At 33.5% G+C, this 24,329-nt stretch overlaps 1 long non-coding RNA gene across 1 annotated transcript in view; it reads right to left on the reverse strand.

Moving 5' to 3' along the window:
* The window catches only part of LOC122223680, a 73,064-nt gene that overhangs the window by 13,037 nt on the left and 35,698 nt on the right, over positions 1–24,329 (reverse strand). Inside the window, exon 3 of the long non-coding RNA XR_006204390.1 lies at positions 20,856–20,976. This is a non-coding gene — a long non-coding RNA (uncharacterized LOC122223680). The remainder of the gene's footprint in view (positions 1–20,855; positions 20,977–24,329) is intronic.

A 24,329-nucleotide genomic window follows, 5' to 3' on the forward strand; every position in this document is an offset into this window, starting at 1 on the left:
AGCTCTCTAACGCGTGGTTCCTGCCTCATTACTGCCAACCTTGCTCTTATAGTTTCCTCTGTCATTATTATACGGAATGTCTTATAGATTATGTTTTGCCAAAAGCATTTTCTGTACCTCTTCTTTTCTTCCAAAACGGGGCTTTAACCTGTCTCCATAGATTATAATCTGCAAACAACTTTATGCCTAGGATTTAGATGCACTGATTACCAAGTTGGGTCTGACATTTCTTGGGCCTAAGTTTCTCCTTATGCATCATACCCTATGAATGAGCAACTAAGTGTCAGGGAGCTAATGTTTGCATATAGTGTCTACTATCAAATATCAAATTTATTTCCAAGCTAGCTCTTGAAGGGACAAAAAAATTACACAATTATCATGCTTATGACGAAGAAAAACAAAATAGTACATGTTCTACATTTTAAAAATGTGTATTACATTTTTTATTTAAGACACTTTGGACCACATGAAGAAAAATTTCTTTAACAAATATTTTTATGGAAAATGAAAAAAAATATTCTTTTGTGATTATGCTTTATTTCATCTGACATAAACAACACTTAAAGATTTGTCTCCAAATTTAGTTGTGAAGTGTGATTGGGGAATTAATGAGGTAAAGTCATGGAAGTGATTAGAAAAAATCAGGAGTGTAATATGTGAATTATGCCCTAAGACACATAATCTTTCATATGTACATGAATTTCATTCCTGGAAAAGGACAGCATGAAAAATGACACAGATGTGAAAAGTGATTTCAATTTGTTCAGCAAATAAGATCTAATCCAGTTTTTCTGGCAAGTTGAATGATGTGAGAGTTGGCCAGGGAGGATGGGTGAAAAGAAGGAAGGATAGTATTCTGTCTATATCATACTATAAACAGCCTTGAAAGCCAACTAAAATCCATGTATAAAGATTTGGAACGACATCAGAATCCCTCAAGCAAAGAAAGCTATGGTGCTTTCTAAGATGAAATCACAATGTCAGCTAAATTGTATGAAACAGCATTGAATGACAACTTCTTCCAAAATACATAGTTTAAAGAAATTGAGGAAGAATGACATAATTTTAAAAAGTTGTATAGTAGAAAGAACTTAAAGTAGAAGTTCTACTTTTAATCAGATTTACAGTGTGTATTTAACAAATCAAATATTTATAGTTGGAAATAAAATAGGTTTACATTTAATACCTTTTCAGTTGTTATTGTTATATCATTTTGGACTCATGCTATGTCTTTTCCTCTACCCAATGCTCAAAATCTTCTGTTGCATTATACTTTGAAAACATGGGTAAGATGAAGCAGAGTTGAAATAAATTTATCACTATATATATGGGAAATGGGTAGATGTGTTATATAATGAAGTAACTTTAACAGCAAAGAGAGCCTTCACAAGATATCTCATGATATGTTTACTAGTTACTAACCTCAAGTAAATTGTTTTATATTAAATTTTAAAATTTTTATGAGAAAAAAAAGCAGTCGTGGCAATTCTTTCTTTCAGTATAAATACTGTCCCCCCTAGATTTTGGGGATTCCTTTGGAAATTTTTACTTAGGTAGACATGAGCAAAAATTTTTTTTAAATTAAAATAATAATTAATAATAATAATAAATTAGATTCCAGTTTCATGAGAACAGGTACAGTGTCTATTGTATTCCCTTTCTAACACAATAGGCACCCCAAATAAATGTTCTTTGAATGTATACATGAGTGAATTGTTGATACTTGTTATAGACAGGATGTGTCTCCCCAAAATTCACATGTTAGAGCCCAACCCCCAATATGATGGTATTTGGAGATGGTATCTTTTGGAGATAGTTAGGGTTAGATAAGGTTATGAGGGTGGGCCCTGCTCTAATGGAATTTATGTCCTTATAAGAAGAGACACCAGAAGGCTTGCTCTGTCTCTATCTGTGCATGCACAAAGAAGGGGTCATGTGAGCACACAGAGGTGGTTGTTGCTTATAAGCCAAGAGAAGAGGCCTCCGAATGAAAACCATGTTATCAGCACCTTGATCTTCACGTTCCCAGTTTCTGGCACTATAAGACATAAACTTCTGTCATTTAAGCCACTCCATCTATTTTGTTACGGCAGTCCAAGCTGACCAATACCACATTCTCAGATAGTTTTGAATTATAACATTGCCTTGTATACTCAATACAACTGAATACTGAAATACAAATTAAAATTATATAAATATAATACATATATACATATTTTATATATAATATAAATATAAATATATATATATATATATTTCAACAAACTGAAAAAATACATCTGTATGTATCTTTCAACAAACTGAAATGGTGAACCAAGTACATAAACTCAGAATTTAGAGAACTGGTTATTTCCTAGTGTCTCATGATAGTATTTAAGTTTCCTGGCAGAATTTGCAAAGCCTATTGTTTGGACTACCCACAGTTTCCACATAAAAAAATAAGCTATATTCTTATTACACAACTAAGTGCTTTATGGAAAAATTAAATGTACATATGGGAAACACTTTATGAAAATATGTTTCCAACCTCAGTGATAGAATTGGAAAACATAATTAGAGTGATTGTTAGATGTTAAAATAATGTATCACCTTTATGCTGTGTTTTTAAGGGTGTTATTCCTAATAGAGCTGCATTTTTGCTACATGTTATGTAAATAAGTTGTTTCTTGTATTCTTTAGGAGCTAAGTATGTTCCTAATTCCAGATGCATTCATTACACTTAATAAAAACAATTCAGGTATTTCAAAAATGAGATTTGGATACTGTTTGGGAGGAAAAGTGCTATATTGGGAGTAGGAAGGGATCTTTCTATTCTCAGTTATGAAAGTGAAGAATATTCTGTGTGAATGTGTTTACTGCAAAGCACAATGGCTTTGTTTTTCGTCTTCTATAAGGTATTTATGCAAAGTAAGGCCTCTATCACTTTGGTATGAACGGGTTTCCTGGAACAAGCTATTTGTTTCTTACCTTTGGGCATATATCACTCCTACTCCTGGTTATATTTCTGAATCTATTTGGTCACGACTTCTGCTTCTATAAGATTATAACGTAAGTATTATTAATTCATAAACTAGTCGTGATGATAAAATGAGATAATTAGGAAAAATCCTTTGACACTGCAAGACATGATGCAGGATTTCCAGCAATGATAGATGGAAGATGTAGGTAAAACTTCCAACAAAGGCAAGAATAAAACTGTGTGATATTGTTCAAAACAACCATGTCAGGACTCTAAACATTGATCAAAGGCAAAAACAAACTGAGAAGCATTTATTCATTAAAAACAAAACAAAACAAAACCCCAAAACTAAAACAGCAAACCTACAGAAACCTCTGTTGAAAAACAACTGGACTCTGGCCTCCTTGCTCAGGGCTGCTCCTGTTGTGGCTCTTCCCCTCCCCACTGCGGTCACTGCCATTTTTTTTAAGCAGGGTGTGGCTAACCAACAAAACTAGCAACTTTGCTGTAAAGGTAGTGATTGGATTTGGAGCAGAGTGAAAAATTGTGCTGCAGAGCCAGGAAGATAAGTAGCACACTAAGGAAGGAAGCATGGGTGGAAACCTGAACAGGGCTCTGCTAGCCTGACTGAGGTTGTGGACTGGACTGGGGAAAAGTGGCAGACAGCCAGACTTTTAAAAGGAAGAATCTAGAAATAAAAGAACCCTGGAAGCAAGCAATGGGTGAGCTCTCAGCACATCCTTGGCTGACTTGAAAACCATGTGCATGCGCAGAGGAGACTGAAGTGGACCAGAAGTAAAAGCTAAGAAAGCTTTGAAAATTGTTCAAACCCTATCCCCAGCTCCAGATCCATCAGCTGAGAGTGGAAGCCTTAGAAACAAAGAGAGCACAGTTTCTGTCCAATCATTGCCTGACCGGTAAGCCACACAGACAGGGGAAATCTGGCCTTATGATAAAAGGAAAAGAGAAAGTAAGAGAAATACTTAGTAACACTTTTGTTGGTTTTAAGATACATATTTTTTGTTGATACAGTTTTGTTTCTAAGATGGGAGATCTGTTTTTGTTTTTTTTTTTAATTATTTAACAGGATTCTGAGGTTGTTCAGATGAACTATGAGGTAGTTTAGTCACTGCCTTTAAAATAATTTAATTTCTAATGCCCCAAACAAATATATAGGGATCAGCAAACCAAATGACAGAAAGAAGTTAATCTTACTCATTTTATGATGACTGACTTTTTTTCTGAATTCGAGATAGTTAACTAGTTAGAACTACTATCTAAATGTGTGAACTGTACCCTGCTTTGTACTTTATTAAAAGTCATGGTGTTCTGTGACTGAGTAAAACAGCTGGTGAGAGCATCAAAATCATCATTATTCATTATGTGGATCAGTTTAGTTTTGCTGTCATGGTCATAGATTTGACTCCAGCCCAACAATAGCCTTTGTTCTAAGGATAATATAACTAATGTCAAAACAATCAAAATTCTCCCAGGAGACCAGCATTATCCACATTCATAAATAAGCATAAACATTTTTATATAGAGTCAAGAAATCCTCATATTCAGTATTTTATGCTTAATTGTCTATGCAGTCTTACTTTAAGCAAGTACTTTTTTTTTTCTTTTCTTTTTTCTTTTTCTTTCTTTTTTTTTTTTTTTTTTTCATATAACCTTACATGAAATGTTCATATAGTATGAAAGCCTGGGGTGAATTCTGGGAAGAATCTTCCCACTACACAGCATAAGACTGGCATCAACTTTCTAATTTTCCACCATGCCTCCCCCAAAAGTTTTATATTCATAAAAAACAAAACAAAACAACAACAAAACAGCTATCTAGAAAAAAATCAGCTACCTAGAAACAAACTGCATTACACACATTGCTATCTAAAATCACCTAATAACTGTGGCACCTGGGTGGCTCAGTTGGTTAAGCGTCCAACTTCGGTTCAGGTCACAGACTTGCTGTCTGTGAGTTTGAGCCCTGTGTCAGGCTCTGTGCTGATAGCTCAGAGCCTGGAGCCTGATTTGGATTCTGTGTCTCCCAGTCTGCGACACCGCACCACGCCCCCCCCCCCCCCCCCGCCCCAACTCATGTTCTTTCTCTCCAAAATAAAAAAAATAGATATTAAAAAAATCAAAAGTAAAATAACATCACTATAATAACTAATACTTGTGAATAAGCCAATGTTGCATTCTCAGGTCAATGTATTTTCTTTCAGGTATCTTTCATTGATAAAAGCCACTCCTAACATTCTGTGGTACTTCTAATGCAGGGGAGACACTTTTGAAATGTTGGCCTCTGCTTCAATCTCAGAGAATTTGATCTATATATCACAACTCCAAGGGAAGAATTTGGCAGGGTACTCAACAAAATTGGCTCCCACTTTCCAGAAGTTTACAATCTTAGAATTTAGAGACTTTCCCAAGGAGGTAAAAGAAACGGAAACAAACAGGGCTTCAGACGGAAGCAGATGACTTGAAAACATGACGGCAAGAAGGATTTTCTCCATATTATATGGAGACTATGTAGACTATGACTAAACTACCTCATAGTTCATCTGAACAACCTCAGAATCCTATTATATGGAGACTCCATATTATATGGAGGAAAGATTTTCAGCTCCAAAACAATAGGAAAGCAGAATCTGCTTCACAGCAGTGCTGTGGGCAGTCTGCTGGGCATACAGGAACTAAGGTTTTACAGAGAAATGATTACAAGTTACTTCGGGCTCTAGGTATAGAAGTTCAGAACTCAATGAAGATTTTTCTATCTTTACCAAAACGACAAGTCCGTCACCAGACCTAAAAAGAACTTACATGCAGGATATTTGGTGACCAGTGTAGATAACTAACAACCAGAGCCATCTCTGATAATGCACAGTGTCTCAGAATCAGGATAAAAGAGAGGAGAGGACATAACATAACAATTATGAGCTCAATTGTAAGGCCCGTCCAAGAAATGGAGGCTCAACTGAAACAAGCAAACAATAAAGTTATAAAAATAAGTATGTTTCTTTTATAACAGAGCTTATAGACTGATATTTATACCTGTTATGTATTTTTTTTAGTTTCGATTTGATCATGGACTATATATTAATTTATTAAATTACAAACTATCAACCATATAAATTCCATGTAAATACTGAATAATAAAGCCCCAAGACTAAGCATATATTTGTTCCTCTTTCTATCTATAACATTGGAGTCAATTAATTCTTTGCTTTTTAAAAATAATACTTAATAGCATTTTAAAGGCACTATAACGAAAGAGATTGATTCTCGTATCTTAACCCGTATAGTTATGATATTTCCCACACAGATTAAAATTTGATAAAATGGCAAATGTCTTTTCTTTGAGGAGTACATTTGGCAAAACAAAAAGGGAAAAGGACAATTTGGATATGATGAAATATAGTCTTCGCATCCTGAATATTCGGACAGATGGAGGAAAAATTAACATGAAAAGAGTGAATATTCCTAGGAAAAAATGCTTTCAATCGAGCATAAATTCATAAGCCTCTAAAAATTTGAAGATGAATTCACTTCATTACTCTCATCAAATAATTAGAAATGGTACAGTGCTCTCTAGGAGAGAGCTCATTTAAAAAAAAAAAAAAAAGAAAGACACTCAGGTACAATAGTATCAATTCATACAATTAACTACTTTACAGGAGCAAAATTTTGTACTAAGCAACCAAAGTTACGTTCCCATATGGCATTTTACTGTTATGCAGATGTCCTTTGGAGGTAACAATAAAATTCAGAAGCCACACTGCCACTATTATATTGGTGAAGACCTTGTTACCTCTCACAGAGACTATTTTAACAGCCTTCTGAGTGCTTACTTCTAGACTCTTCTGAAAAGAAAACCCCTTTCCATCTTACTGCCAAAGAATGTGTTAAGAGGCTTATCGCTCTGGAGATGGTCCTGCACTGCATGAAGACTCCCATTAGATGTTAAATAAAAATCACATTTCCAAGTTTGACATTTAAGGACCACTAATTTAATCAATCTAAACATGATTTACTGTACAGCGCCATAAAATATGTTTTAAGATTTATTGACCTTACTAATGTTATACTAATGCATAATAAAAAATTCCTGAAGAGTGAAAGTTCTACATGAAAAGCATACTACTCAGGGATCAATCTTTAACAAAATACAAGAGAATATAAATCCTAATTCTGTAGAAATGAGCTGAATGACATTCAGTTGTGTGCTGGGAAAGCAGCTCCCTAAAGAGAAAGCTCTGACTTGTATGTAGCATTTGCCAATTTCTGTGGTGTCAATAATCCCACCATGACCATGAAGAAGCTACCAACCTTGTCACAAAATTTAACAACTGGCTCTCACAAGCTGGCACAAGCTCACTCAAGCACATCACCAATCTGGTGGATATTCCTAGGAAAAAATTGCCCTAAATTTATTTTTCTTCTTAACACTTTTTTTTTTTAATTTATAAAATCATCCTCACAATCTCTATATTGTAGTGTTGTTCTACAATTTAAATAAGATAATATATTATGGAGTATTTCTATCCATGACTATATAAAAATAAAGACTAAAAAGGTATTTATATTATATCACCAAAAGTATACTAAGTGCACTGAATGGTAGGGAAAGAGAAATTAATAATATATGGTGGCTGCATTTTTTTTTTAAAAGTAGGCTTCATACCCAGCATGGAGCTCAGTGCAGGGCCCAAACCCATGACCCTGAGATTAAGAGCTGAGCTGATACCAAGAATTGGGAACTAAACCAACTGAGCCACCCAGGTGCTCCTGGTCTAGCAAAACTCTAAAATGTAATATAAATATGGAGATTGAATATAACTTGATCAAGGCAGAGAAATCACAACATAGTGGCTAGCAAATTGAATTTCTACCCTATAAGTTAAGAGTATGAAATTTCCAGTTCATTTCAATACCCACAACTCTATACAAGCAAGACACTAAACCTCTTCAGATATATACATGGTTACTTTGTCTCCTGAAATTATTTGAATTTATTGCAATTGGTAGAATTAGATTATGTGAAAAGAGTTTTGTTTTGAAGGAAGAGTAGAGATGAAAGAACAGAAACTAGCAAATAGTAGTGCTTAAATTTTTGCCTATTTTTACTAGAAAATTATGGGTTATTTATGTATTTTTCATTACTTCCAGCTACAGGCATCCTGAGTTGTAACTGTAGGGAAGAGAACTTTATTTTAAAGACTGTAATCCAGGAATGGCTTCAGATTTGCATTTCTAACTTTGACTTAAAAATGAATAGCTTTCTCTTTGTCCCTTAACTGTTAGAATTCCAGTAACAGCTTCATTTCTAAGAGAAAAACTGTGTTTTCCAAGATGTCCTGTCTTTTTTTTTTTTTTTTTTTTTTTTTTTTGCTGTTTGTATTAGTTCTCAAGTAAGACTCAACACCATATGCTGCAATCAATAGCCAAAGTACAGAGTGAACTCACTGGCCTGCAAGGTTTAGAACTTGTGACCTCATTAACATTAAACTGCCATATGGAAGTTATTGGGTCAATACAAATGGATGCTTAGTAAAGTAAAATGATAGGTGTTATGCTGATATTATTTTGTTTATATGAAGTTCTGGACAATACCTGATGTCATTAATTTTGGACATTTTTCTAAGTGTGTTTACAATTGTATCGATGATGTTTACTAGACTGAAGACTACTATGGAGATACCAGGGAAGCTTGATTCAAAACATTTTTGAGGGTAACAGTATGATAGCATTCTTCTGATTTCATTTATGTTTCAATTTTATCAGTATTGTTAATAGAAAATTTGTTATTAAAATATGTTTTAAGGATGAGTAACTCCTGTTTAACAAAATGGCACATATTTTTTTAAGAATTAGAATAACTGCTAAAACTAAATTTTTATATAAAGAGTCGATATTTTTGTTTTTTAAGTTTGAAGTGTTTCATACTTAATCATACAGAGACTAATATAATTAAAATGTTGGTAATTCTACAGATTAAGAAAGAAACTGAAAATATTATTCATTCATTCATTCATTCATTCAACAAACATTTTTGAAAATTTCCGTTGTGCCAAGTTCCGTTTAAGGAACTGGGGCTGACACAGGGACCAAAAATTTTTGAAAAATTACCTGTCATTGAGCCATTTTCTTAATGGCTCCAATAGGAATCCATTGTTCTGTTATGGGGCTTATCATTCTGATGCATAGTTTATGCACATCCACATCTATTTTAAATTATTATTTTGTAGGAATTTAATAGCTTGTTTTTTACCCTCAATATTATATCTTTGTGGTGTGTCTATGTTGAAAAAGACACCTCAGTTTATTCGATTTTACTGCTAAAAGAATATTTAATTATGTATCTCTACTACAATTTAGGTATCAATTCTCTTATAAACAAAAGTGAATTCAATATATTGCTATTACGGGGTGCCTGGGGGTACTCAGCAAGTTGAGGGTCTGACTCTTGATTTCACCTAGGTTATGATCTCGTGGTTCATGGGTTCAAGCCCCTATCAGGCTCTGCGCTGACAGCTCTCTCCCCTCCCCTGCTCTTTCTCTCTTGCTCTCTCCCTCTCAAAAAATATATTGCTGTTACAGACAATATCACAATTAATATTCCTTTCTGTTTTGTTATTAATATGTTCAGAAATATTACAATTCTTGGAGGAAGTAGAAAGTAGGTGGGTGAGAAGTTATACACATTTTTAATTTTTCTAGCTAGTGTCAAATTGTTTTACAAAATTACATTGCCAAAGTCCATTCCTGACAGCAATGTCCCAGAGTTTCTGTTTCTCCATATCCTCCCCAACTTGTGGGAATGTCAATCTTCTTTAATTCCTTTCCTTTTCTCCTTTTAGTTTTCCTTTCCCGGTGTTTCCTTATGCATTTCCTTCCTTCTTTCCTCCTTCTCACCCTCCCTCCTTCTCTCTTTCCTTCCCTCCTTTCTTTCTTAATATTATTTTTTTGTTCAAGTATAATTAACATACAGGTATACAATATAATGATTCAACAATTCTATACATTGCTCACTGCTCATCAAGGTAAGTATACTCTTAATTCCCTTTATTTATTTCATCCATCCCCCAGGCATTTTTCTTTCACCGTCTGATGAAATTGAATCAAATATGAATTAATATTTTCAATATGATACCTAAGGCCGAGCAAATGTTCTTGGGTCCCTTTTTTCCCTCTGAATAGACTGTAAATATGTATTGATGATTTTTCTACTGGATTCATTCTTTTCTATCTGTAGAACTTTTTAGTTTTTTAATATTCTAAATACTGATAGATTCACATCTATCAGGAAAATGGGTATAAAAATAAGCTAAGATCACAGAATCATATGCCAAATGAGGACAGTACGCATTATGAGAATATTCCCCTTTGCTTAGTAGCAATATATTTATATGTCTATTAGGAAATTTTATTTTGTTTCTCTCCCCCATTACCCTAACATTTAGCATCATATGTGTTAATAATAATGAACCCTATATTTTACTATGTATGTTACAAAATATCAAAGAAAGAGAAAGCATGCACAAGGGATTTAATTTTTCTGAGGAAGCAGACCTAGGAAATAAGATGAATTTAACCTAGGTTCTATGGCCTCAGGGTATGTGTGCTTACCTATTTTGGCATCCATCTTTGAAATTCTCATGGAAAACCCCTGAAAACACCTCAGCCCTGCAAGTCAGCTTCCAATCATCTTAACCAGAATCGAAAACACCCATAAGAGTAAAAGGTGTCAAATTTCATGCCTGACTCTTTTAGCCTTACCATTTCTCCATACAGCATTGCAAAAATTACTCACATTCTTATAGGCAGCCTAATGCATTATATTTGTCTAGCCCTCCTAATTATTCTCAGTGGGAAAGCTGTCTGAATTACTTGATATTCATTACAAGAAGTGGAGACCAGAGTCAATTTTTGAACATCTACATCTTCATATCAATTTATTTTTAATAGTATTGACTTCCTTACACACTTTAAAAATATAAATCTGGATTTACACGTATTTACATATATGCTGATGAATATACATATATGTACATATATATAGTCTTATACTTTCATGTGGTATGTATGTTCATGGGTGTGTATGAATTTAGTTATTATGTGCTGTCTACTAGAAAGTTGACATTAATCACTTACCAATCTAAAAGTGAAAATTAAGTAAAATGATGTATTATTTTGGATAACATATGCTGGACTACCTCAATCAAGATAATGCAACATCATTATTATCATGTCTAAGCTAATTTGTAACTCTAAGGTATAAAATATGCACATTAACTACTTAAATAAGAATAATAAGGTTCTGAAAGTTATTTATGAAATAGGTGGCATTGAATTTGCTTTTGCAAAACAAGTGTTCATATTGCTCATTAGTCATAATGTAGAAAAATCCTCATCACGCCTGATGAATAAATTAATAAGTGAATTTAAAGCAGAAAATGTTTTTAAATATAACTGTTTGAATTACTCAAAGATGATGCATCATTTATTAATGCATTACAAATAGTACATAGCTTTAAATATTTTACCTAAATCCAACATCTATCAAAATCTCAAAATACTGTTTATATAACAACAAAAAGCCATTTGACAAAATAGAAATTTCAATCAACTAATTATTCTGTCAATGATCTAAATCTATTTTAGTGAATATTTGATTAAAAAGCTAGATTAGCTTTACCAATAACCTCAGGTTATTTGGTAATTACGTTAAAGTTCTACGATAGTTTATTCTATGCCTGATTTACTAGTCATACATTATGTATACAACTTCTGTAGACATTTAGTTCCTTTTACTAAGATTGTCTTCTCTGTGGTCTGCACATTAGTTTTGATGAGCAAATTTATAATTTAACATTCAGATTAGAGTCTTCGTTCTGGAACAAGTATATTGGTTAGAAAATCACAAATCTGTACTTGAGTTTCGGTAGACTTAAAATCATTAAAATAATCAAACTTTAGGCAGTTAGTATATATCTCTAAGTCAGTTAAGCAGAATACCATGAAATTGCATTTCTGCTACTCTGAAATGCGAGAGTCCTTTAGATTTGATGTAAACAATATAAAAAGTAAAAAGTCTAATTAACTCATTCTGACATTAGCTTACTCAGTATTCAGAGATACTGCTTATTCTGATGAAAAGAGAACTTTTGACTTAAAATGAAACATTTTACCACCATAATACAAATGCAATTCCCAGAGTTGTGCCATTTACAGCCAAGGCAATTGATTTCTGTTTTATGATTATGATATGATATACCACTAATATCTGAATTTGTTGATCAAACTATATTCAGTTGATGTATAATATTAGATTCTCAGAGTTGACCTAGGCCTTTCTAATGAGAAAAATAAGATTACAGGGACAAACATTCTTAGATCCCTATTCAATATCCACTGTTTCTTTATTAATATAACACCGATTCTATTTGGATGCCATATGCCTCATTAAAAATGTTCATGTACACACATAACCTTATTGATGGAGTATCTCAATTATTGCTAATGATACATAACAGATATCTACTAGATATAGCTTCCTGTATTATTTTCCTAGTAAAGAGCATAGACTCAACTAACTAACCTTGTGTCCTTGCCTTCTTCATAACTAAAGGACATATAGGATATCAGGAGTTGTAGCTGCTGTCTTGCAACTGGGATGATAAAACAGACACTCAAAGGAAGCTGGATTATGAAGATATGCAGTAGTGTTTTGAGTAGTTAATTGCAGCTTGGACTGCTCATCTCTGAACTTAAAAAAAAATATACATATATATATATACATACATATATATATATATATGTATGTATATATATATATATCTCCATCCCTATGTGGAAAACCATTGTAGTCCGCTTTCTCTTTAATGTGATCAAATTTATTTTTAACGTAGTCATAACAAGTAGAGCATAATTGGCAGAACTTGAACTCAGTGTTCATAAGTCTTAATAGAATAGTTTTCACTAAACTGTACTATGTATAAGCATTCCTTTCAGTGGTCACACTTTTACGTAACATTGATGGTAAAAACTAAAAGTCAAAGCAAAAGTCTTATAAAGCAAAATTAAATTATAATAATGAAACCACGGCTTCTATATACTTTTTGAAGAAGACAATAGAATAGAAAGATAATTTTTTAAAAGCTCTCATGTGAAAGATCTAATTACTCTGAGTGAATATGTAATCATTATTTTCTAGTGTTTTCTTCCTTATTTTCAGTTTTTCTTTCCCCTAGATTGATAAAAACAGACCCCTCCCTGACTTCTAACTATTCTTTTTAAGTTTATTTACTTATTTTTGAGAGAGAGACAGAGAGAGACAGACAGAGACAGAGAGAGAGAGAGAGAGAGAGAGAAAACCAATGGGGGAGGGGTAGAGAGAATCCCAAGCAGGTTTTGTTTTGTTAGTAGAGAGCCTGATGTGGGGCTTGACCTGTGAGATCATGACCTGAGAAAAAATCAAGAGTTGGACACTTAACCAACTGAGCCACCCAGGTGCCCCGACTTTTAGCTTTCTTAACTTATGCAATGATTTAGTTACATTCCAATCCTTTTATTTATTTCTCAGTATTTTTTAAAAAAATTAATGTTTATTTTTATTTGAGAGAGACAGAGAGAGAGAGAGAGAGAGAGAGAGGGAGGGAAAGCAGGGTGCAAAGAGAGAAGGGGACACAGAATCTGAAGCAGGCTCCAGGCTCTGAGCTATCTGTGCAGAGCCTTACACTAGGCTTAAACCCATGGACCACAAGATCATGACCTGAGCCAAATTCTGACTCGCCACCCAGGCACCACTCTCAGTGTTTTTTTTTAAATAGGTGCTATCCCCCTTTATCATGTTCAGTCAGGTCTTCATTATTAAACTAGATCATTGTCTTGCTTCTGAGCTCCCTGCATTCCATATTTTCCTGATCTAATCAATTCTGCACAATGCTGGCAACTAAAATCTCTTCTAAAGGCTTTTATTATGTCAGTATGTGCACTGACTGCACCCCACACTCAAACACACTCAAATAAACACAATTAATTTAAAATTAAAATCTAATCTTCTAATGTCATGGAACATACACTTTGCCCACTTTAGAGATAGTTACAAATTTTTCCACTTACTATCACTGATTTATCTACCATTATTCCACTTAATCCACTCTATAATCCAACCAAAGTAGACTCCTCTTCAATCTGAGTATATTTTTGGAGTTTTTACCTCTTTTTCTAGGCTTATTCAATTCCTCTGCCTGAGAGGCGCTTTCCTTCATTTGCATATGTTCAAATTGCCCATATATATCAAAGATGGAACACAAATGATATCTCCCTCATAAATCATCTCAATTTTTATATTCTGATGATGAATTATACATTCCATCAATAAATTTTATTAGCTTTTCACACTCTATTATTATAGTTTATTTTGTCTGTTCATTTTATTCATTTATAAAAGTAGCATTTTGCAACCTGTTTAAGGAGCAGTCGGAAACCCATAGTGTATTTAGTATTTTACAAGAAGCTTCAGAAATCTCAATAACTATCTTAAACAAATATTGTCTAAACTTCTTAACATTTTATACAAGATGTATTGACATCAACAACAAAAGGTGCTTATCAGATACTAAAGAATATTTGGGTGTTAGGTAACTTTTTATAGCTCTAAGTCGATGAAAGAATTAGATGGACTCTGCCAGATATAAACTGTTTTTCTGTTTTCTGTTTAAATAAATGGTGACCATAGATGATGAATGTAGCAATAGCATAGTAATGGAAGGATTCAACTCTAACCGGAGTGCTGCTGTTAAGGGCAAAAGAAAGACTTTCTCTAACCACCCTCTTTCCATCCCCAGTCACATGGGACTGACTGCTTTTTGTTTATTTATCTTCAAAACATGAAGAAAATAATATTGAGAAAAACGTTTTCAGAAATTGTGGAAGAAATTTTCATCAAAAGCATTGGTACCCTTCCTCTGTGCTTGATAATACTTTGTGTTTACAATTGCTTTTGTGTTGTCCATTGCTTTATAAGGATCATAGTTCATCAGTTATGCTTTTATTCACATTTTAACCTATCTCTAATTGAATTACTGAACTATGTCCTATAATAATAATTAGAAAAAAATAGCTTCATCATACCAGGCGAGGGGTACTCTTTAGTACATTGATGGTGTTGTCATTGACGTCACCTGTTTTAACTTGGTAAAAATTGTCACATCACATCACTTAAATTTGAATTCCTATTTGTATGTTAAAATATTTTTTAAGAGATTATTACTGAAACATTAATTGGTACTGTATGCCTAGAACATTATCCAGTTGTTGGAAATGCAATTGGTGCAAATAAAATTACACATCTCTTTAAAGAAATCATACAATTTCCAGAGTTAGAAGAGTTAGATATCACCATTCATGAATCAATAAGGGACATCCTTCAAGCACTAATGTAAAATACAGTAAAATACTTCTGAGATTCCCTATTTAGCTCCTATACATATGTGAACACTACAATTTTAGCCAAACAGGAAATGCAATAAAAAAGTCACATATGATATTATCAATCCCAAGCATTTAAAAGAAGTAAAATAATATAACAATGATGCCATAAATTCCCACCAATAACTGAAGAAATGGAAAAAATAGATTATAAATGTGCAAAAATCTTAGATTTGAATTTTGATCTGGATATAGTAGTATCCAAAAGTAGTATAATGCATGATTGAATATATGCTGCTTTCATTTAGATAAAAAAAAATATATATATATGGTATATATATATACCAGTTATGTCTTCTCTGTTCCTAATATGAATTAAATCAATGCTGAATCTTAAAATAGACACGTGCTATTAAAGTGGATTTAATGCACTTGGGGAAGGGATGTGTCATAGTCTTCTATGTATATTCAAGGCCTACAATCACATGAAACACACCCCAAAAATGTCTTTTGAATGAAGACTAAATGTTGGAGAAAAGTGTAGTAATTTTATTGGAAAAAGTGTTATTGATTCATCTCAACATTATTTTTATTTATTCTTTTGTGTATGTGTGTGTGTAATTTACATTAAAATATTTAATATAGTTATCCCCTCCCACATTTTCTGTGTCCTTTGTCAGGTATTTTCATTTTTAACAAGTCGTTCTTCTTCTTATTTTACATTTTTATTTTATTTGAATTTACCACATTTTTATTCTTTCCAGTGTTGTTTATTCATTCCTTCATCGCTATAAATCCAATTGAGATACTTTTTTTTTCCTGTCTCGAGAACTTCCTTCAGTATTTCTTTTTTTTTTAATTTTAATGTTTATTTATTTTGAGAGACAGAAAGAGTGGGGGGGGGGTGCACAGAGAGAGAGAGAAGGAGACAGAGAATCCCAAGCAGACTCCATGCTGTGTCAGTGCAGAAACAGACATGGGGCTCAATCTCATGAACCATGAGATCATGACTTGAGCCAAAATCAAAAGTCAGACTCTTAACCAACTGAGCCACCCAGGTGCCCTAATCCTTCAGTATTTCTATTAGTACAAGTTGACTACCTATAAATTTCTTTTTAGGGAGATGGGGGATCTTAAGTATAATTCACTTTAAGTTTGAAATATATTTTAGGTGGATATCAAATCATAGCTTAACATTTATTTCTTTTAAAGAATTTTAAATATGTCATACGCTGTCCTCTGGTTTTCATCATTTCTGCTTCAGAACTAGGTGCCATTATTATTGCTGCTTATTTGAAGATAATGCCCTATTCTCTGATTGCTTCTAACATTTTTCTATTGCTGACTGAATTTTAGTGATTTTGCTATAGTTGAAGTTTTATTCTTTCATATTTATCCTTCCTGTCTCTATAGCTTTGTCTTCTTGTCTGTCAAGTTTAGAAAATTTACAGTATCTCTTCAAACAAAACTCACTGCATCCTTTTATCTCTTCTCCTGGTAGGACTTCAATTCCATGACTATGATTCTTCATTTTGTTCCATACATATTTTACATTATTTTCTATATGGTTATTCATGTTCATTTCATTATCAGTCTGTATTCTCTATTGACTTATCTTTAATTCCATTAATACTTTGTTCAGCTCTATCTTGGAGTGACCCTGCATAAATTCAACTGAAAACCTAAAGTACTTTCCTGGTCTTTTCCTCCTGGTCAGGATTTGAACAGCATTTTTTTTTTTCCTTTGGCTATATAAGGCTGCTCTGCTGTCTGTTTAGCCTGTTAGCTCTTACTTTCAGCTTGCCTGTTCAGCTTCTCACACTCTTCAGATTAGGAGCTAAGAAGTACTATACCAGCCTAGTCACATAATCTCAGGCTCACCTCTCTACTGCTGCCTTTGCTCTGAAGTTTCGTGTTTTAGTTCCAAGCTATTGTGGTAGTGCTGAATTCTAATTTTTGTCTCCACAGTTGTGTGCTACTTGACAATGCTCTGAGGCTACATTTTCACTTGGCCTATGGCCCATGCTGCAGATAAGTTTGCAAACGCCTCAAGAAAAGTGACAGATGAACGTTGGAGTCCTTTTGCTGTCTTTTCTCTTGGGAATTTTGAACCCAACGGTCTGAGTTGATTTCCAATATCTTAAAACAGTAGTTTTCATCTTTATATTTATTCTTTCTGAGAGTTTTTTTTTTCTGATATAAGCTATCCCACTATAACCAGAAAAATGAAATTCTCTGAAGCTAGTTTTTAATCTGGTTTTAAAGAGTTGGTGGAGTGGAATATTCGACAATCAATTTAAGAAAAATGTTCTTAATATTATATATATAACTAAAGACTTCTGAAAAATGAAAGCATAATCTTTTGTGACACATGAAGCTTTTGTAATTAGCAAAAAGGTTCATGTTTTGCTGTGCAGGTAAAATCATAATGGTGTTTAATGAGGAAAAGATACACATCACCTGAATAAATCAATAGCTTTTAAAATTTCTAAATCTATTTAATAGTTCAATAGTTTCAGTGATCTAAGTTTATTATTAAGCTAATGACCATCTTGATGTGATCAAGTGAAATATCTTTTCAATGGCATCAAACACTGATATTTTCATTTTATCTTCCCTCAGTTATATTATGGTACCTCTAACTTTTTCATAATATTTAACTAGGTCATTCTATTTCAGGATCATTCTCCATCCTGCTACACTTATGCTTACTTCAACTAAAATCAGATATATGGTGGCATGACTTGCTCACTCGGAATAAATATAGAGAAGTTTCTGCTTTTGCATTTTATCCACTGGTTTGCATTTTGCTCATGGCCCTCACACTGCTTCAGTTTTTGTATTTCTTTATTATGCAAAAAGATACACTATATGAAAGTGGATAAAGTTCAAGTACCAAGTCTTGTTTTGTTATTCTTATCCTGGCAAAATCTCTCGTCAACTCCTGGGATAAAATGCCATTTTGGGGCTACATGATGAGGCTCATTTCGCTTTGATATGGCATACTCCAAAACAATGATGTTTGTTGGGTTCTTTGAGCAAATGCAAATTGAGTGCTGAATATATATTTCTTTAATTAATGAAAATAGAAATTACATTCTTTAGCATCTATTACTTGAAATATGTGACCCATGTAAAACAGTTTTCTACAAAAATAATACTTATGTGAAAGCTTTTATTTATTTTCTAAGTTTATCAGCAGGGAAGTTTTAAACCTATTTAAACTTAAACTAAAACCAAATATTTTATTTTACGTTTTAAAGTTTATTTACGTTGAGAGAGAGAGAGCAAGAAAGATTAAGCGCCAGTGGGGGAGAGGCAGAGAGAGAGGGAGAGAGAGAGAGCCCCAAGCAGGTTCTGCACTGTCAGCACGCTGTTTACGGTGGGGCTCAAACTTGTTAACAATGAGATTATGACCTGAGCTGAAATCATGAGTCAGATGCATAACTGACTGAGCCATCCAGATGCCCCCAAAATAAGTATCTTAAGACAGATAGTAAATTCACATGGTTTAAAATGTAAAATGTGTCAGGAGGTTAAGAACTATAAATTTTAAAAAGTTAAGAATAAATTTGTAATGTTACTTGAATGAGTAGACCTATAAAAAAGGAAAAGTGGATGCAGATGTCACTTAATAGTGTCAAAAATATTTTGAAGCGTATTTATTTAAAAAACATAAAAATTAGAGTAATTATGAGATCAGATATGGAACATGCATGATATTGTGAAATATCTATTAACAACCTCAATTGTGACACTACGTTCTTTGCTCAGGTCAGAGGAGGAAAACAGACTACTTCCTGGATATCCATGAAGAAGATATCCTTAATAAAAGATATCTTGGATAAATTTTAAACATTGAATCTTTAAGAGATGTCTTTGTTATTTAGAATACTAGCATCCTGCAACACAGTTAAATTAGAATAAATGCCTTGTATTCATACAATGCTTTCCAATTACTAAAAATGTTTCACCTACATTGTTTAATTTTTATCTCTATGGCAGTCATGTGCTACTTTAACATTTCCATTTTAAAGGTCACTTTTATTACCTAACATTACATGAATAATAGCACAGTCTAAACCTGAATTCATATCTTTTGACTCTATATTCAATCTACTGTGCACTGTATTGAGTTTAAAATGTCATCATGATTAACTTAAAGCTAATAGAGAATATTGAATATCCAAAATTTTTGGAATTGAGTAATGAGCATATATTTAAAAATATGCATAAGGTTACAGAGTGGTCAAGGATAATTTTCTTCTTTTGTATAGTACCATGTGACCTCTCTTACAATGATCATTCCTGTGTATTGTATAACTATGGCTGATTCTGCTCTCAAGTAATAGGGCAAAGTAAGGGCTACTAGGTTACAGGCTGATTTCGAGGATCAACATATTTCCCAACACTAGTTTACATATTTACTCTCTCCTTCCCTTGGCTTTTGTGTGCATAATTTTATTTTGATAGAAATAAACCTATTTCATGGTAAGAGATAAGGTCCAAGTACATTGCTTTATCTGTCTTGCTCATTACTTATTTCTAGAAAACATTTTAAACTCCTTAGGTTTTACTTAAAAACTTTTATTGTACCAATTGTCTATTAAGTAAAATCTATTTCCTCTATAGTTTATTGATCATGCTCTTTTTATTATACATCTAACTGCTATTTATGTCATGTATCTTCCACAAACCATTTCTCTCTTCCCATATTACCTTCTCTGACCTACTTGTAGCTAGTTTTCTGGTAGTGCTTATCACCAAATGTGATGAATGTCACATTTTCACACCTAACTGTCTTGGGATCATAGATAATTGCCCTTTTATGCATTTATGTCATTCTGCCAGTTACCGATTTATTGACTCTTACCTCCAAATTCAAAAGCTTGCTTGCTTTGTAAAAATGGATCTGTGCCCTTTAAATAATTTTGTTTTACCAGCTGGCATGATGATCAGCTTTATCAATAGAGAGTACTGGAGAAACATTGCAGGAGATAAGGGTTTTGCTTCTGATTCCCATGAACCCTCCTAGTGGGCTCCTCCATGGAATAAACCTTGTACAGCACTTGGCTATGGGAAATCAGATGGCTATGTCCTATGTTAGGAGATTTTAGGGAACATATTGCAAAGCAGAACACTGCTTTCTGGCCTTGCTGAAAAAAGTGGGCCATGCTTCACTTATCTAGTTAAAGTATATCTATAGGTTGGGTCTTGCTGATGCTCATGAATTCCTTAGACCATGTTATCTATGGAATATCTTATCTTGTTTTCCACCCTGCTTTCTACATCTGCTCTTTTTTAGTGTTGGGAATGCCTTAACTTGTTTTTCTGCATGCCATGCATACATTCTTACTGGCATGTGGCTCACTGACATATTGCACAATGTTTCCCTAAATGTATGCTTCATAAATACGGGAGGCTGCGAGCAGTTTAAGGAGTCTTCCCTTAGCCTCCCTCTCACCTCTCTTGACTTGCAGAGTCTTGAGTAATCCTTTCTGCTGTCCTCGGCTTTGCTGGACAAAGCTGAAAGCTGAACCCACACCTGGCTCCTGCAGTACTCATGGCTTCTCAGTTCCTGACTCCTGCAGTACACACAAAAAAACAGCAGTATTCACTGGCCAGAAGCTTCCACCATACACCCTCTTTGAGTGGTTTTAAGCAGAGTGTCTCCAATGAGATACCTCCCAGTGAAGACCTTTCTTTAGTACCTTAGTGAATGAATATCCAGCAAGTGCTAGAAGGTAGATTCCCAGCAAATTTTGTCTGTGTTACACCAAATTGACTTCTCTGCCACCCAGTTGGCCATGGCTGTATCCTCCCATATGGGCTGTACCTTAGCCCTGTAGGAGCCTTTCTCTTGAGCGTTGTATCTCAACCACAGAGAGAGTGGTTGTTCTTTATATCTCCTGTACCTTTATTCTTTTTTTTTTAAGAGTTATCTTTTAAGTAATCTCTACACCCAATGTGGGACTCAAACCCACAACCCCAAGAGCAAGAATCACATACTTCACTGACTGAGCCAGCCAGACACCCCCCAATATTCTTTAAAACTTATTTACTTTTTACAAGCTTATGCCACATTACTCCAATTTCTCCTTATAGCCAATATTTCTTCACATTGAACTTGTTCAAATTACTGTGTGGATTCTCTCTCCTGAGTGGACTCAGACTTCTAATAAATACTTGCTAATGGAATAGAATAGAGTTCACTTAATTCATACCACAATTTAAATTACTTATCTCAAGGTTCTTCTTGTAGGATTCACTTAGGTGAAAGTAAGAAAAGTAAAATTATTGGACATTATCCATTGGTGACAAGGATTGAAGAGCCCGCACATAAATCACAGAGCATATATGACATGAGGGTCTCTCAAAGTTAACATTACAAATTTAACAATATTCACTGGGTAATTATTTTAAAGATGGTCATTCTTGTTTGTGAACACAACTGGGCAACTCCTGTTTCTTATGTGAATATTTATTTCTCATTAAGTACTTTATTGAGGATATTTATAAGGTAGTTTCTGATCAGCTGAAAAGTAATTATACTTTCTGTTTAATTTTTTTGAAATTTAAAATCTCAAATCAAATTTAACTCTTCAGTGAAGATTTTACTAATTTTTCACACATGCTTTTGGTGCATTATTAATTCTGGCTGAATATGCCATAATTCATCATGAAAGAATTACTTGGAGACATAAAAAATGCATAAAAGTACAGCTGTTGTATTGCTGAAAGCAATGCATTGGGGCATGCACATGGTGTTATGAAACACAGAACTGATTAATTGTACATCCTTGTTACAGTAATTTCTTAACTTTATGATAATTGTCATCTATTTGAGAGCAGATTGTAGGATTTCCTTTATGCAATAAACTTACCAAAACAAACAAGAAATAATTAAGTTATTAACAAATATGTTGATCACTGTAGGTTGGAGAATCTCAAATTGTAAATAGTGCATTAAAGCTACAATACCAATAAAAAGTCTAAGTCTAAACTCTCATGAGTTAGGTAAATTGCATAAAAATTATTGAAGCACCAAAATTTTTGATATTTTGAATATCTTAACTTTTGAATCATTCTAAAGTTGTATTATACCTATATAATCATTTTATTATATATAACGAGTTCTCATCATGCAAGTTGTATTACCTCACATGTTATTGCCTAAACACTGTCACTAATGCTAAAAGCATGAGTTATGTGAATCATTGAAGAAACTAGAGGCAATTCTATTGAATATTCTTGGCCATTATATATTTATTCAATGATAGAAAATGTTAAAAGTTTATAACACTTTTATAATTAAAAGTTGAATAACATGTGAAAGAACTTATAAATATAAAGGAAAGCTGTATAAACTTTCTTTTTTTTAATATGAAATTTATTGTCAAATTGGTTTCCATACAACACCCAGTGCTCATCCCAAAAGGTGCCCTCCTCAATACCCATCACCCACCCTCCCTTCCCTCCCACTCCCCATCGACCCTCAGTTTGTCCTCAGTTTTTAAGAGTCTCTTATGCTTTGGCTTTTTCCCTCTCTAACCTCTTTTTTTTTTCTTCCCCTCCCCCATGGACTTCTGTTAAGTTTCTCAGGATCCACATAAGAGTGAAAACATACAGTATCTGTCTTTCTCTGTATGACTTATTTCACTTAGCATAACACTCTCCACTTCCATCCACATTGCTACAAAAAGCCATATTTCATTCTTTCTCATTGCCACGTAGTATTCCATTGTGTATATAAACCACAATTTCTTTATCCATTCGTCATAAACTTTCTTATTATTACTCAAGATTCAACAAATATGTTTGTTTTCTACTTTATTTCAGGCTCCAAGCTAGGATTTTGTGGCAATAAACATCTATTGTTTTTAAATTCAAAGAACTTTAAGCCAAATAGGTAAGATATAAAAACATATGTTACCCATGAGTTTATTGGAGATTCTGCTCATTAAAAACCTTCAATTTGCTTACGAAATTATCTGTAGATTAATATCCACTTAACATTCAGGGTTTTTAAAAAAAATGTTTTATTTATTTTTTGAGAGAGAGAGAATGCAAGCAGGGGAGGGGTAGAGAGAGAGGCGGGGAGGGACAGAGGATGTGAAGCAGGCTGTGTGCTGACAGGCTGACAGCAGGTAGCCTGATGTGGGGCTCAAATTCACAAACACAAGATCGTGACCAGAGCTGAAGTCAGACACTCAACCAACTGAGCCACCCAGGAGCCTCAACATTTAGTTTAACTATGTTGAGTAATTTTGAAATATAATTCTACTTAACTAGCCGAACTACAATGTACAGAGAAATTCATTATTATGTTTATCTGTTAAAAAAAAGATGCTTATGTTTGTCAAAGTAAATAATACTTGAAGATAGCTCACAAGTTAAATTTCAGAGCTAGGATTTATATTTAGTTCTTATGACTCCAAGCTATTAGTTCTTTTACCATATTACAACTGTTTATTTTAGAACTTTAACAAATTTTTCTTAAAGTTGAATTCCTAGGTAGTAATTGAAAGTAGTTTTAGTTTGTTTCACATAGCTTTCCACTTTTGTAAATAATCTCTAATTTTTAAACATACCCTTTACTACTAATCTTCTTTACACCTTACAGATGACGCTTTATTTTTTAGAGCAGTTTAAGTTTCATAGCAAAGCTGAGCAGAAGGTACAGAGATTTCCTATATACCTCTGATCCCACATATATATACCCCACCAGAGTAGTAAATTTGTTACAACCGATTAACTTCATTGACAAATCATTATTACTCAGAGTCCATGGTTTACACTGAGGTTCATTCATGGTATTACACATTATATGGGTTTGGACAAATTTATAATGACATGTCACTACCATTATAGACTTTTACAGAGTAGATTCACTGCCCTAAAAATCCTTTGTACTTTGTTTATTCATCCTTCTCTCCCT

Source organism: Panthera leo, chromosome B4 (genome assembly GCF_018350215.1).
Source record: "Panthera leo isolate Ple1 chromosome B4, P.leo_Ple1_pat1.1, whole genome shotgun sequence".
NCBI classification, from domain to species: domain Eukaryota; kingdom Metazoa; phylum Chordata; class Mammalia; order Carnivora; family Felidae; genus Panthera; species Panthera leo.